The following is a 14,521-nucleotide window of genomic DNA, read 5'->3' on the forward strand; positions in this document are numbered from 1 at the left end:
CTGCTTACCATGCATCCTTGTTGGATTTATCTGTGAATTCTGCATCAATACCTACTAAACTTGGCTCTTCCAATAGAAATATTTCATACCATCAAGCTTAGTGATGTTGAAGATAGCACTATCATTGGAAGAAGAACACATAATCGAGTCCAAAATAGTGCAGACAGAAACTGCTTGTTGTTTTCTACTATAAACAACCAAAATACCATGAAAACCAAGGAAAATTTACCACAAACTGATAGATAATGATGTTGTCCCCAAGTACTATAAAAAATACATAAAAACAGGACGACTTAACATGAAGATTCCACGTTAGTCCATGCATAATTGCTTGCAGTAATAAATTACAATCAGGTATAATGAGAGCAAATTGTAGGCAAAATGAATGCACCAAGTCAACCACTGATTGTCAAAGAATAACTAGTATCAACCATGCATAAATCAGCATGTGACAGGCATACAGACATCAAGCAAACACCCACCAAGCGTGTACAAAAAGTATAGATAAGATACAACATAAAGGAAAATGGATTTCTAAGTCAAATAGTACATAACTGACTACACTAATCCATTGTCGCTATATCTTTGCTAGCTATAGGTAGGTGTAACAAACTAAATATAATAAGTGATAAGTCAGTGGCCATGTGAGTATCATAATGACCACCAATGTGCTAAGTGTAGATGTGGAGACCCATCTAGCTAGGCGGTCCATTATCAATGTCTACATGTGTTGAGCTTGCCATCTCAACACTCCCCCTCAAGCTCAACTCTATCTCTACAAATCCAAGTAAGCTTCAAAACTTTCAAAGCTTCTCGACACCCAATGCCTTTGTGAAAATGTTAGCTATATGATCCTGTGTGCTGACATATACTAAGTAAATCTCTCCTGCAAGTACCTTCTCTCTCAAAAATTGGTAGTGCACCTCAATGTGTTTTGTCCTAGCATGGAACATTGGATTCCTAGCTAACTTTATGCTGCTCATGTTGTCACAATGAATGACAACTAGACCATCTCCCTACACATCCAAATCACATAATAACTTTTGTAGCCATACTACCTCACATTCTACCATAGCAGCACCTTTATGCTTAGACTTTGTACTCGATAAAGCAATTGTAGGTTGCTTTTTACTACTCCATCTAGATGTTGCTACCAGCTCAATCTGCATCTGTGTATCCAAAGACCTGTACATCCTTGCTTGCCTCATTAAAAAAATCCATAATGTAAAGTTGACTCCACATATCTCAATATACATGTAACTACATCCAAATGAGGCTTTTTAGGAATCTCCATAAACTGACTAACAAGGCCCATAGCATAGCTCAAGTCTAGCCTTATGATAGTCATGTAAATCAAACTCCCTACTATCCTCTTGAACATAGTAGGGTCTTCTATCTCATCCCCAACTTCGGCACTAAACTTCACATTTTGCTCCAATGGTACTGAAAGAGGCTTACATGCTGTCATACCATACTTGGATAACATATCCAAGCCATATTTCCTTTGGGATAGTCATGTACCATCATCACATCTGATCACCTCAATACCAAGAGAGTATCGCAGCTCACCCAAATCCTTCATCCCAAACTTCTTCAAGAAGTCCTTAACTTTAGCAATCCCATTGTCACCGTCACCTGTAATAATCAAGTCATCCACATAGATGACTATGATGACCAAACCTGCATCTCCCTTTCTCACATAAAGTGAGTGATCAACATCAAAAATACAAAATCCAATATTAACAAGATACTCTCCAAACTTGTCAGACCATGATATAGGTGCTTGCTTCAGCCCATAGAGCGCCTTCTTTAACCTGCACACATATGTGGGATGCTCTAAATCCTCATAACCTGTCGGCTGCTCCATATACACTTCTTCTTGCAATTCACCATGCAATAAGGCATTCTTAATATCCATTTTCTGCAAATTCCAACCTTTCGCTACTTCCAAGGCAATCATGCATCTAATAGTTGCCATCCTAGCAACTGGACTGAATGTCTCTTCATAATCTATGCCATTTTTTTGAGCATAGCCTTTTGCAACCATCCTAGACTTATACCTACTAACGGAACCATCTGCATTATGATTGACTTTGAAAAGCCACTTACAACCAATAGCTTTCTTAGCATTAGGCAAGGCTACCAAATCCGAAGTCTTATTGGCTTCTAATGTAACCATCTCCTCATCCATTGTTGCATCCCAATGAGCATGACCAACAGCATCCTCAAAACAAGTGGGCTCAACATCCTCAACTAGTTTCACCATATAAGCATATTGGTGAGCTCATAACCTTCAAAGCCAATTCTTTTAACACATTATATTACCTAGTTAGACCTACATACCATTGGATCACTCAATGGAGCCTTTACATTACTATGAGCTCTGTGTACACCTGGTGTCTTGACAAAAGGAATCCAATCTCATCATCCAAACTCTCTAAACCTCTGGAATCTCTATCAATGATGCCAGGAGGCATATTTCACGGTGGTTCACTTTTACTAGTGCACAGATCGGATATTGTATGCTCGTGTAGTGAATGCTAGAAGGTCCCCAAGAACAAAAGAACTCTACTTTTTGCACAAAACTCAAGGTAGAAAGCATGCATGACATGAACAAGAGACCAATTGGGTGCAATCTCCCCCAATGCCTTGTGTGAGTGCTCCACAAAGCATGTGTTTTATGTATTATTCATCTTCAAGCTCAAATAATAGCCCAAATTACAAAATAGCATGCTTTTGGCTTTTGAGTTTGCTTTAGCATAAAATAGAAATAAAGCTAATGGGCAGGCGCCCAAAGAGTCAGGCATACCCAATACAATGTCCAAATACAAATATCATAATCGTGCACCCATGTGCGTACAAAATAATAAATAAATATCCAATGCCTTAATAAATAGGCGCGACAAAATATAGGCGCCATGCCTAAGGTATTCACCCATCAAAATATAAGTGATAACTCGAATACACGCTATCCACCAATGCTTTCCTCCGCCACTGCTGCTATCTCTACACACCAACTGAAGCATTCACAATCGTTAGTAAAATAATACAATTAAACCGGCAAAAGTGAATACCTAGTAATCTTCAGCTACATAAATAAATCAACTGGTTAGAAATCAATCCTAACCTTAATTTATCATGAGTGCGCACTCTAAACTCATAAACGTTTATTAATTTAATATGTATTTTGTGGAATCACCTGCTATGGAATCACCCATGTATATACTAAATTAATGAAACGCCCGAAAAGGATAGGCATCCCCACATCAACTTCTCGCACAAAGAATCCACTTTGTGTATGAGCCCCAGTCAATAAAGTTTACGAAATGCACCATAAAACCTCATTGAATCCACCATGGCACGGAATCCACCATGAAATATGCCTCCTGGCATCAAATCCCAAATTACTAGTAGATGCATCATTACCAATCCAGCACTTTCTTCTTTTCCTTGTCTTTGCCTACAACACTTATAAATACACCTAAAGATGTGGGGCTAATCGTTACTCTCCCAAACCAAGGGCTCACTGTAGGTGTAGTACCAAATGATGTTTTTGGTCCACTAAGACTCCATGATTCTTGATTTTCTTTCTGCAAATAGCTATCATGATCATTATCATCGTCTAGTACATCACTAGCAAGTGCATAACAATTGTTCATCTCATCAAAAATAACATCCCTGCTTACTCTGAACTCATATGTGACAGGGTTATAACAATGATATCCTTTTTGCTCTAAAGAGTATCCAATACAAATACATTTTTCAGCCTTTGAATCAAGCTTCTTTCGTAGCTCATCTAGCACATGAACATATGCAACACATCCAAATACCTTCAAGTCTAATACGTCGGGCTTCTTGCTAGTAAAGCATTCTTTAGGAGTCATCCCATGAATTGTAGCTATGGGGGTTCTGTTCATAATATAGATAATAGTATGAATAGCTTTAGACCAAAAATGTTTGGGCATATTCTTTTCAACCATTAATGCTTGTGAAACTTCTGCAATATGCCTATTTTTTCTTTCAGCAACCCCATTTTGTTGTGGGTATACATGTAAGTAAATTGCCTTTTTATCCCATTAGTCCTCAAGAAGCCACTAAACTCATTAGAGAGGTGCTCTCCCTCTCCAACTGATCTCAAGTACTTCACTTTCAAGCCTATTTCTGTTTCGACAACTACCTTGAAAGATTTGAAGTGCTTAAATACATCACTCTTTTCCTTCATAAAGTATACTCATATCTTTCTTGAACAATCATCAATAAATGTGACAAAGTATTTGTTGCCACCAAGAGATACATTCTGTGTAGGCCCCCAAAAATCTGTATGCACTATATCAAGTATATTTCTGCTCACTTCTCTGTCATGTGAAAAGGGTTGTCTGGCCTACTTACCAAACTGGCATGCTTCAAAGACCTTATGAAATTCTACAACTTAAAAAAGGGTAAACCTATAACCAATCCTCCGGACTGCATTAATTTTAGCCTTTGCACATTTGCATGTCCAATATGTTTATGCCATATTTCAATGTTTGCAACCACTCCTTTTCATTTAGCATACATAGCAGCATCCATTGCAAGGATTCCAACATCTAAAGTGAACATATGACCAAATATACTTCCTTTTGCGACCAACCTACACTTATCATTAAAGTCTTGTACAAAACAACCTTTTGCATTCAATCAAACTTGCCACCCATTGCTCTATCATTTGGCCAATAGACACTAGATTCTTTGTGATTGAAGGCGCATGTAATACATTTCTCAGACTCTTTGTCTAGCCATCATGCAAGGACAAGGAAACCTTTCCAATATGTGAAAATGGGTGGCGTAAATCATCACCTGTCTACACATAGCCTGGATTTTGTAAGTCTGCCATGCATCTCTCCAAACCATTCAACATGATTGGTCATATGATTAGATGCACCTGAATCCACATACCATACATCATCATGTGTCCCCTTTCTTGTAATTGCATTCATCATGTGCTACATAACAAATAGATGCTCATTTTTTGCTTCATTCTATTGTGAAGACGATGCATAGTTTCCTTGTTGCAATTTAACACTGCGAATATCATCCTTCTTAGCATAACAATGGGCTCTAATATGACTTTTTTTTCCACAATAATGGCAAAAAATAGCAGAGTTTCTAGAACCTCTATTCTTCCATCCACCTCTTCCTCTAGAGCTCCCCCTGCCTCTAAAGTCTCCTTGGCCTCCTCAAACCTGCATTTCACCAAATTGCTAATTGAACCTATTTTGCTAGTTATCGCTAGCAGATCCCATACCACGGCCTCTCGAAGAGGATCTACCACATCCCCTTCTTAAACTTGAGTAAAATGCTTGAACTAGTTCACCATTTCTTTCAGATGAGTCACCCTGCATATTGATCTCTTCGATAATCATGAGAGAGACCAACTCATCAAAATCTGGAAATGGCTTTCATATGTATACTGAAGTAACAAATGATTTCCATGCCTTCTCATTATTAAGTCCACTCAAAGTTGATGAAACCAAATCATCATCATTAGGCATTACATCAATCGTTGCTAAAGCATCTGCAATGCTCCTCACCTTCAACATATACTCATTGTGACAGACATTTTTCCTTTCTTCAATGTATTTAACTCTTTCTTGAGTTGAATCTTTCGTGCCTTTGTATCTAATTAAAACATGTTCTCAAAAATCTTCCAAGATGCATGCGAAGTTTCTGCATTCTTGATATGTCCCAACATGGTATTATCAATGACTGCAGATAGCCAGTGCATCACCTTTTTGCCTTTTGCATTCCATGCTTTTAATTCATTTGCAGTCGGGAGGGATACCCAGCTCTAGCTCCTTTTCTTCATTTGAAACAAACTCATAAAGGCCCTTTCCAATGAGAAAGTTTGCCACACGGTGTCAAAGAGTTTATTGTTCATAATATAAATCATGGGATTCTTATGAACACAAAAGAACTTCACTGGAAGTTATATAAGGAATATGCATACAAAATTCAGTCATTGTTACCTAATAACCAACTTAGTTACATAAGTTCTTTTATATTTAGCATATAATTTTCACTTGTACCATGTATATTGATGAAAAATAAGTCTATGGGAACCTACAACTTGGTCAGCTAGAAGTAATTGACAGTCTGCAGGATGAATCACATTGATTCAAGTGCAAAAATATGGTTAGAACTCAAGAAAAATGCCAAAAGTCCACTAGGTTCACGGGGGACCTGAAGTAACAGACTAATGTGACCAGCAAGTGACCTGAGTAGGTCAAAAAGTGACCTGGGCCTCAGCAAGAAGCAGCACGCATTTTTCGGTGCAAAATGTGGGCTGCATAGACTGACTGTAAGTGGAGAGAGCTGAAGCCATGGTGCATGCTTTGGAGCATGCAAACTAGAGATTAACAAGATCTGAAGATGATGGTGCAAACACGGTGAGAGCTCCATTTATCTGTCCATTTGATCTGACGAAAATGCATGGTATGATAGTCTATAAAAGGGGGAAATCTGAGAGAAAAGTATTCAACCTTCTCTTATGCACGTCTTCTCTCATTTTTTCTACCTTATTCATGGTCCAATAAAGCCTAACTTGTACCCAAGTACTTGAGTGACTTTGGGACAAGAAAATGGTGAAGATTTTGAAGGTGTATGGGCTGTTATGGGCTGAAATAACTAGTCATAAACAGGGCAGCCCACTGTTCTTGTCCATTTTTATGAGCAAACAAGAGATTTATGTGGTTGTAATAGAAGAAAATGGCCTCTTTTCATCAGGACTTTACTCATTAATGATTAGAGGAGCTTATTCATGAGTTTATACACTCTTTTTGAGGTTGATTATGGGCTGGAAATTTCTTTTTTAAAACAGGGCTGAAGTAAAGATTATGCTTCTTCAATGCATTTCATGTACCATTGGCCCAAATCTTGAATGTATTTGAAGTCTACCAACATAATACTTCTTCCCTAGAGTTGAAATCCATCTATGTACTTGAAATAAAAGCCATTAGAACTTGCATTTGATATTCATATTTGGATTAAGAATCTGAGTATATCATTTATGTTATGGATTATGTAGCCAAAGGCATTTGATGTAATCAAGATAGAGAGATTTATTCCATTCATGTATGCTAAATACATAGAAAAAGCTTGACTTCTTCTTCTACATCTAAATCATTTCTAAAATCCGAATCTTGTCAAACTCCAATCTTTTTCCCTTTCCTGAACTTTGAATCCCATACTCCTCTTCTGCACTAAGCCCCTGTGGTAAACCTTCAACCCTTAACACGACGACAGTGGTGAACCCGACGTGAAGGTCCGCTGCGGAAGAAGAAGTCCAATGGGAGAGTCATCAAGTTCGGGAGGAGATGCCTTGCACAACAGTTGGTTCATCTGATGCAAGAAAGCCAACAACAACAATTGCAATTTCAGCAGCAGTTGCAATTGCAGCAACAACGAAGACAAGAAGAAGAGCAGATTGATGCTGCTGCCATTAAAGCTTTGGAAGCAGTTGGGCAAGAGCTAGCAATTCAATGGGTAAAATGTGTCCTCTTTTATCTGCCTCTATACTGACAATATGGTCTTCTTTGGAGTTCCTCAACATGCCTGGAGCCATTATTTTGCCCATCTGGCTATGCATGGTCTCCAGGACCGAATTCATGGTCTTTTCCAAAAAGATGCGGGATGGTCCGTGTTCAAGAAGGCTCTTCGAGAAGAATTTTTTCTCGAAGATTCTGGCCTTATGACAAAGAAAGTTTTCACTGACTGGGTCGAAAGGCCCAATAAGGGTCTAACCGCCACTGCTCTTCATCAAGAATTTGAAAGCAAATTTGCTTAACTAGATCCTGATGATCAACAAGGTATGGAAAGCCAAAAGATTGAATTATTTCTAAAAGCTGCAGATTTTTCTCTTCAAGAAAAGCTAACTGATCGACTTGAAGACCCTGGCTCTGAGATGGGATTAAAGACTGCTTGGGGTGATGTCACTGAAGCAGTTAATATGATTGCTTGAAGAGAGTGATTGTGCCTAAGATGGGGATCAACCCCTGCAACAACTGAATCTATGAAGGATCTTGTTCCTGTTTCTCGACCTCCTGTCTCTATGGCCGAGCAACCAAGAAATTTTGCTATTCCATCTCCAAAGAAGGATGCCATGGACGAGCTAATTAAAAGCATGTGGGATATCCATCTTAATCTAACGGAGATTAATTCTAAAGTGGAAAAGCTTGATGTAAAAGTGGAAGAAAGGGGACGGTCAACTCCCCCCCCAAAGGCTTGTATGAGAAGGCTTCAAAAGACATTGTATTTGGTGTGATAGCCTATAGCATGACAAGAGGGAGTGCGGTGCATTCCGTGAAGCCGAAGCAAAAAATTTAGTCTTTTGGAAGGATGGTAAAATTCATGCAACCAAAACCAGGCTTCCTCTTGAGCCAAACTTCAGCAACGGTGGCATGAAGAAAAGATTGGAGGATTTGGCAACAAGAATAGCCTATGCAGCAACCTATGGGCTGCAAATTGAGCCAACTAATGAAATTGTTAAAGCATATAAAACTAATGCAAAATCTAAAGTGTGGATGCAGGCCTTGGATTGCATGGAGCAAGGCAAGGCAACCAAATATGATTTAACCACTACCAGTCAATGTATCCGAGGAAGAACTGATTGGACCAAGCCTGTTGACTCATTTTCAGCTTTTTCCCGATTAGCTGAAATTAATAATCATGAAGCCATGATAGAATAAAAGAGAAGAAGAGATGAAGATATTGCCGGTGCAAAAGCGCTCAAGGACTTTATGAATGTACTCCCTCTGTGACAAGTAGAGGAGTCCCTGATGCTGGTCGCGTCTAATGAGCATACAAAGTATGTGAGCGGCATTTCCTTGATCTTTCATCTCAAAGCTCTTCTTGAGCTGAGCCTTAAGAGCATCTAGCTAATCATGAGCGTTCCCTGCTAGCAGCATATCATCCACATAGAGTACCAAAAGTAATAAAGAACCATCACAGGCTTTCTTCGTGTAAAGACACGAATCCAGAGCACTCCTGTTGTAGCCTTGTGATTGCATAAAGGCATCAAACTTATGATACCACTCCCTAGGTGCCTGTTTCAAGCCATAAATACTTTTCTTCAATTTGAACACTAGGTGCTCCCTGCCAGGTTCTGCAAAGCCCTTAGGTTACTCCATATAAATTTCATCATGCAAGTCCCCATGTAAGAAAGCCATCTTGACATCCATTTAGTATAAATCCAAGTCAAGCTAAGCAACCAAAGCCATAACTAAGCAGAGGGTAGTCATCTTAACCACAAGAGAAAAGACCTCATCAAAGTCCACACCATGCTTCTACTTAAAACCCTTTGCTACCAATCTAGCCTTGTATGCCGGCTTGGGGTGTCCGGGGGTACTTTTTAGCTTGTACACCCACTTGCATGGTAAAGCCTTCTTGCCCGTAAGCAAGGAAACCAAATCCCAAGTGTCATTCTTATGCATGGAGTCTATCTCAGACTACATAGCCCTCTCCTAGGAGGAGTGACTATTACCCCTGCGCTTAGCCTCATCATAAGTGAAAGGCTCTCCTGCATCTGTAACAAAGACATAATGCATCAAGGGCTTAAATCTATCTGGTGGACATCTGTCTCTAGTAGACCATGAGCATCTGCTCTGCAGCTATAGGCTGTCCAACTAGCTATGCGGGAGCTCTCAACTCCTCCTGAAATATGACGCTGTGGATCTCAACAACTCTCTTAGGCTGCCTATGCATTTTGTCTTCATGGAAGACTACATCATGATTGGGATGACTTTCCACGCCTACAGATCCCAGAGATGGTAACCCATCTCGCTTGCATCTCCATAACCAATAAAAATGCATTTGATACTCTTAGGATCCAGCTTACTTCTCTTGTCCTTGGGCACATGGAAAAATGCCTCACATCCAAAGACACGGAGATGCGCATAAGAGGGAGGTGGAGGTTTTCTAGTCCATACCTCATCTACAACCTGGAAATCCAAACCACTAGAAGGTGATCTGTTGATGACATGCACAGCTGTACTAACTACCTCAGTCCAAAAGGTCTATTGTAGGCTTGCATGGCTAAGCATACTGTGTACATGCTCCTGGATGATTCGATTCATTCGCTCAGCCAAACCATTTTAGGGGGTGTAGGGGGCAGTCAACTGACGCTTAATACCCCTCTCATCACATAACTGCTCAAAAGCACATGAGACATACTCACCCCCATTATCTGTCCGTAGGCATTTTAGCCTATACCTAGACTGGTTCTCAACCAATGCAAGCCATCTCTGAAACACAGCCAAGACATCGGATTTCAACTTAATGGGATAAGCCCAAAATTTTCATGAAAAATCATCTATGAACGCAAAAAAATACTTTGCATCACCCATAGATTGACAAGGCATGGGCCGACAGACATCCAAATGTACCAATGCTAAGGGCTCACTCATGTGTGGCCTACCAGACTTCTTATGCGTAGACTTACTCTGCCTGCCATAAAGACAATGCTTACATGAATCAAAACATGCATAATCAAGGGGTGGTAAGTACTGCAAACCAAAAAGCATTTTCATTCCCTTCAAGGACATATGGCCCAAAACAGGCATGCCTAAGAGATACATGTGGGATAGAACCCACAGACAAAACATGATCAAGGGAAGAAGCTAATACAATCAGGGGATAGAGGCTGCCAGTCATGGCACCTCTCACAATCACAAGTCTACCATGAGTGATCTTCCATGCGGATTCTCCAAAGCATACATGATATCTTGCGTCATCAAGCTATCCAACTGACATGAGACTGCATTTCAAAGCAGTTGCATGACATACATCCTACATAACAAAACTATTGCCAGAAGAAAACTGTAGCCTAACATCACCAATGCCACAATATCAAGAGAGCTGTCATCACCCAAGCGCACTGAACCCGAAACAGTATGGTATGAATGAAACCACTCTCGACAAGGTGTCACATGAAAGGATGCACCTGAGTCCAAGAGCCAACACTGTGCATACATAGAGTGTATCTCTGTCATCTGCGAAGCACTAGAAGAAGTTGCTAGGATATAATCATCATCTTCAATATCCTCAAGCTGTACAACATTGATCTCTTCAATTTTAACACTAGACTTTGCAGGCACTATGCTCGATTAGAAGACTTATCCTACACTTTGTCTTTTCCCTTATCTTTGCGCCTTTCATTGTGTAGTTCATGGCATTGTGGCCTAATATGGCGCTTTTTCCCACAATGATGACAAATAACATCTGCATTCCTGCCACGGGATTTGCTACGTGACTTCCCACGAGACTTAGACCGAGATTTCTAAGAATCTCGTCCATGGCCACTACCACTGCCATGCTTTCCATATCCATCATTCCTGCCTCTAATTGTCATAGCATGAGACACATGAGAGGCATCCAAATTCTTATGGTTAACCACTTCCTGTAGAAGAGCACTCTCAATATCAAATAATTTCAAGGTAGCAGTAGAGGCACATAATGCAGTGCGGAATACATCCCATGACTCATTAAGAGTACCAAGCAAGAAAAGAGGAGTGACATCCTCTGCAAAAGTGATGTCCTGCGAAGTAAAGTTCTTGAGTATAGCATGGAACTGGCTCAAGTGAGCAGACATAGTCACATTCTCCTTCATGCATAGATCCATAAGCTGCTTCAGCCAATACATCTGACTCGTTGGACTTTTCTTTTCATAGAAATTCTTGATCTTATCCCACAATTGCGATGCACTCTATTCTTCCTCAAAGACATTATAATGAACCTATTCTATGAGAGACAATACAATAGTGGACTTGCATAACTCATCAAGCTCAAGCCATTCTTCATCTGGCATAGTTGCAGGCGGATACCCGCTCAACCTCAAAGATTTGATCTGCGATTTCTACACCAACACCTACCAAATCTGGCTCTTCCAATAAGAATATTTCATACCATAAAGCTTAGTGATGTTGAAAATAGCATGATCAATGGACGAACTCGCCATAATGGAGGCTGGAAGACTGTAGACAGTTCAAAACTGCTTGCTATTTACAGCAGAAAATCACCAAAAAGTCACAAAAATTGAGGGAAAATGGCAAGGAAAGTGGAACCAAAGCTACTGCCCTCCAAGTACTAGTAAAAGTATATCATTTCAAAGTGTTTCAGCATGAAAAATCCATGTCAATCCATACATATATCCTTGTTGTAGTAAATTTTAAATTTCAGTAAAAGAGAGCTAATAGTGCTAAAATTGGATCCCAAGGCAATCAAATACTTCCAAGACCAAATCCGGAATCATGTGGGCATAGCATAAGCATATGAAAATCGATAAGGATGAATTCAACACCCAAGTATGTCATACGAACATCTGTCAATGAGTAGGCACACCCCCAGTCAACGGGGCAAAGTGTTCCTACCACTACCAAAACTTGACACAAGTAGGTGTCAGTTCACAAAGATACGGATCCAAAACTGAGACTTAGCTGATAAGCATATAGTGATCCAAGACATATGATGTATCATCCCAAAGGGTAAGAAGTCCCAAAGTATCAAGTGTCTGTAATTGCTTAATAGCATGTAACGGCTCAATGCATAAAAGTACCACTTGCTCAATGTCTGATAAGCATTCAAGAATGCTCCCACTGGCGCAAAGGTCATATGTATGAGCTCAAGAGCTCAATCCAAGGCAAGACACAAGTTCCAATGACATAAGTTCAAGACAATACATCAATAGTACATCTTGAACATGTAGGCGGTAGAGCATCCGTATATGTAGAATCCATAAGCATGTAAGACATCAAATACATCCCAATTCAAACTCTGACAAGTGAAGTAACATCCAAGACTACTCCAGATAATCCAAAATGCATCCAAGGTGGAGCTTCAATGGGCACCCAAGCTCAACGTATGCATAGGGTAATCAACCTTGACATGAGCATCAAGCCGTAGGCAACGGGTATGCATAAACCCAAGGAGCGTCACTATCAAAGCATATACCATGGTCAAGCATGAACCATGTCAATGAGTGTGCAATGTCAAAGCACTTCCAAAATCATCTGGAATGAAATCCACTTCATGGCATATATCCAAGACATAGGCTGGAACCAATAGGCATAACCCAAAGCATGTAAAATAGCTTCAGCCTGTTTTTATTACAGCATGAAATGATTATTAAAAATTGAGAAATTTCAGTCCCAAATCAGTGCCAAATGGTTGCCAAACAATAGGCATACATTCCCTTAACATGTAGGCATCATACGGGACCAACCGGGCATCAAATGACAATGTCGGGCAAACCTAAGCATCAAATGTTATTGTAGCACTATTATAAACTGTTTGTGGACTATTATGACAATCTCAAAATAGTGCTAAATCAGCCCAGAAGCAATGTCAGTGCTCAGCCTTTAATACCAAGCATCAAAGCATGTGCAAAAGCCTTAGATGAAGCTTATGGAAGTGCCCAATGGCCTGGAGCTTGAGGAGGACTGGTGTGGAGCAGCCTAAAAACAGGTGCAAATAGCGTGCTGCTAACTTGGGGGGCCTGCAGACCACGTGGCACTCCTGGGGTGGACTAGGGCCTCAAGTAGGTGCCCAAGGGGACACATACCAAGCCTCAAGGGTTCTTGAGCAGGGGCAATGAAGATATGAAGCAACGGAGCTTCAATGGTGGCTGCCCCAAACTGTTCACAGCCTATGTGACCAGAGAACTGAAGTAAACCCTAAAGAAAATAATCTAGTACCTCTGATGTAATGCCCTAAAGGTGCCCAACAATGTCGGGAAGGTTCTCAAGAAGCCAGGGAGTGACGGGAGCTCAAAGGAGTCGGATATGGCTGCCGGGAAGGAGACCCAATGCGAGTAGGGAGTCGATGGGAAGCTAAGAATGCCATGAACCAAGCTCAAGAGTCAGGAAGCCAAGCTCTAATACCAGTTGAAAGGGAGAGATGGATCGAAGCTTGGACTCGAGAGCTATGGTGGGAGGGCAAGAGCAAGAAAGAGAGAGACAAGAAATGGGAACTCCAACAATCACAATGTGTGACCGGGCATTCCTTTATTCAAACTGTCACTAAAAGAATAAAGAATAGTGTAGTAATACACGGGCGGCTAGGCAGAGGCGCCTTTACCCCCAATAGTTAAGAATTGAGTAGCAAAAAGAAAGGATGGGGTTATTATGGAGATTGCTTAATGAGAAGAATATACCATTGTATTATTGGCTTGAAGCTATTATGACACCTATGTATGTGCTAAATCGTTCTAATCTTTAGGAGAAACTTTTCTTTGAATATTGGTATCAGGTCCAAGACATGCTCCAAGGTTAACTGCAAAGATCATGTTGCTAGATTCTAAAATAACTCTTATGAACCTCCTTGAAACTTTACTACTATCCTATCTTTAGGATATTGATCCTCTTGATCAGGATTGAGGGTACCTTGGCCCTCCTAATCATTAAAATCCTGAAATATTGGTTTTCTTGCCACTTTTTGTAGCATCCAAACTTGCTTTGTTTCTGTTTTCCTAGCTTTCTCTTGTTCTTACTAG

Source organism: Lygodium microphyllum, unplaced genomic scaffold (assembly GCF_053477565.2).
Source record: "Lygodium microphyllum isolate KBCC unplaced genomic scaffold, Lygodium_microphyllum_v1.1.10 scaffold_33, whole genome shotgun sequence".
NCBI lineage: Eukaryota > Viridiplantae > Streptophyta > Polypodiopsida > Schizaeales > Lygodiaceae > Lygodium > Lygodium microphyllum.